The sequence below is a fragment of the Limulus polyphemus genome, unplaced genomic scaffold (assembly GCF_000517525.1).
Source record: "Limulus polyphemus unplaced genomic scaffold, Limulus_polyphemus-2.1.2 Scaffold1218, whole genome shotgun sequence".
In the NCBI taxonomy this organism is placed as follows: domain Eukaryota; kingdom Metazoa; phylum Arthropoda; class Merostomata; order Xiphosura; family Limulidae; genus Limulus; species Limulus polyphemus.
Window position 1 is genome coordinate 322853 of NW_013666828.1, and position 2810 is coordinate 325662.

At 28.5% G+C, this 2810-nt stretch overlaps 1 long non-coding RNA gene across 1 annotated transcript; it reads right to left on the reverse strand.

The window, feature by feature from the left end:
- Nucleotides 1-577: 577 nt before the first annotated feature.
- On the reverse strand, nt 578-2574 carry LOC106462661. Its single transcript, XR_001291005.2, has 3 exons — nt 2510-2574; nt 1277-1309; nt 578-789 (listed from the first exon to the last, which is right to left on the reverse strand). It is a non-coding gene; the product is annotated as an uncharacterized LOC106462661 (long non-coding RNA).
- Between the last annotated feature and the right edge of the window lie 236 nt (nt 2575-2810).

Consider the following 2810-nt stretch of genomic DNA (forward strand, 5'->3'; position numbering starts at 1 on the left):
GATGTCAAGAAAGTATCTCGGTTTTTACAATTATTGACGTTTTTGATATATTAGGTGTGGGACTTCATTTGAACAAAAACGTTTTGGTTTCTAAGTATGTTACTATAAATATATTTGAGGTATGGGGTGTTAATTGTTATTACAGTAAGTGCATGTGGTTCTTATAATTTCATTAGTAGGCGTTTTGTGATCATAAGTTAGAAAAAGTTACCAATATTACAATATCGAATAACCGAAAATTGTATTTCTTTTAATTGATTGTTTTAAAAAAATTGCTTCCAATAACATTTTTGAATTGAAACAAACCTTTTGGCTTATTTTGGATTCTCTTGCTAGATAGAAGTTTACGTCAAGATATGTGGTCTAACGTTGATCTTTTCGCAAACTTATTTGTAATCGTTTCTCAGCAAATATGGTATTTATACTACTTTTTTTTTGTTGGAGCTTATATGAATAGTTTGTTTGTTTTTATCTGCAAGTGTTATTTAAGTTTAATAAAATATTGTAGTGATTGTTTTCTAACATTTCCTTTCATTGTCCTTGTGTTAGTTAAAAATTTGACATCGAAATAATAAAATAGCGCTCACAACATTTTAATAAGAGAGGTTACACTTTATTTCATACCAATTATTATTATTTTCTGAACAGTAACATAATACTTTATGAAATTCTACTGAAAAACAACAACAGCTGCTATTTGCTGTCTTTTACTATATTGTGATAAAAACACTGGTTTGGGATTCAAAAGTTTCCACTTTTCCAGGCTGCGTATGCTCTGTTTATGCATTTCTGAAATGAATAGCACAGAAAAGAATAAAATTGGTGAGGAAAGTTTCATATTTAAGTCATAAACGTGTAATTTATTATTATCATTATTGTTTAATTTAGTCAAATTTTTGAAATGTAATTCCGAAAAACAAAATTTACTGTTAGTATTTAGAGTTCCTAATGCTCTCCAACAGTAGATTATATTTAATTACATTTCAAGAATAAAAGAAGAACAGATGAGTTCATTATGATACCTTGACATAAATATAAGTTAGTTGAAACACTAAAATTTATAAACTGTTTGAACACGTAATAAATATTAATATACGGTAAAACACACAGAAATTAAAAGTGTTCTTTAAGTTTGTAGTTAATGAAAGAAAACATATTTCAACTTAATAATTTTTAGTCTGGAGCTGATTTTCTTTTTAGAGTAAAACATTTATTGTGTGCTATAGGTGTTTTTCCCAAATTAAAATAAATGTTTGATTACTTGCTATAAACTCACTTTAACGTTCTTATAGTCCTCAGTTTCGTGATCCTGAAATAAAACAATGTGCTCGGTGATAATGGTGTTCTTGCAGTAGCATGGCAAATCGAATACAGCAAAACGTTTTTACCATTAAAATAATATCCAAGACATAAAATGTGAATTTTCAATCTTTAAATTTGTTATGTGCCTGTTTACTTCTATAAACCATAACTGTATGGTCTAAATATTAACCTACTAGTTCTAAGCACATAGCGACTGGGGTTTTTTTAATTTTAGTTTTAAGCAGGTGATATTTTGTTGTGTGATCTAAATACACACTTATCACCAAGTGGTGTTTAATCATAAATAAGCACACAACAGCTGGTACAATTCACTTTAAAAGTACATTTATTTTTAAATAAGCTGGGTATATTAAAATAGTATCTTGTGAATTCTGATATAAAATTACGATGTTATTATGAACATATAAAACCTTTAAATCAACACTCTTAAATTTTTAAACAAACAAAGAAGACAGCTAATAAGATATTTTAACAAGTTAACGGTGCTTTTATATGAAGGAAACAACTAACGAGATTTAAACACGTGAAAGGTGTATGCACATAAAGAAACAAATAATGCGATATTTTAACAAGTGAAAAATATCTGCATACAAATAGGAAAAGTTAACGAAACATTTTAACACATGAAAGGTGTCTGCACACAAAGGGAACAGTTAACGATATATTTTAACACATGAAAGGTGTCTGCACACAAAGAGAACAGTTAACGATATATTTTAACACATGAAAGGTGTCTGCACACAAAGGGAACAGTTAACGAGATATTTTAATACGTGAAATGTGCTTGTACATATAGGAAGCAACTAACGACATATTTTAATACGTGAAATGTGCTTGTACATATAGGAAGCAACTAACGACATATTTTAATACGTGAAATGTGCTTGTACATATAGGAAGCAACTAACGACATATTTTTATATGTGAAAGGAATCTGAGCATAACTGAAACAACTAGCGAAACATTTTAATACGTGAAATGTCTCAGTACATAAAGGGAACAACTAACGAGATATTTTAACACGTGATAGATATCTGCACACAAAGGGGAAAGTTAACGACATATTTTAATACGAGAAAAATAGCTGCACACAAAGGGGAAAGTTAACGACATATTTTAACACATGCAAAGTTCTGCACAAAAAAGAAATAGTTAACGAGATATTTCATTCAAAGAAAACACTTACGTATCCAACATGAGCACAGTTGTAAACCTGTAATAAAAAATAAATCAATATAGACACTCTTATATAAAATAATAACGTCAGCATATAATTACACATTGAACTTTTAGTACTTTCTTTAAAAGTTTCCTTACTTCATTTATTGAGAAATACCATAAAAAAACAGCAAACACACGTTTGGTTTAGTTTCTAAACTGTTCAAAGCAGTATGAGGGTCGAGACAGATATAACTTTTATATCATAGCTAATGTTGAATTTTATGTGAGAAATAATTTTTTGCAATCAATTTAACAATCTTTTCGTA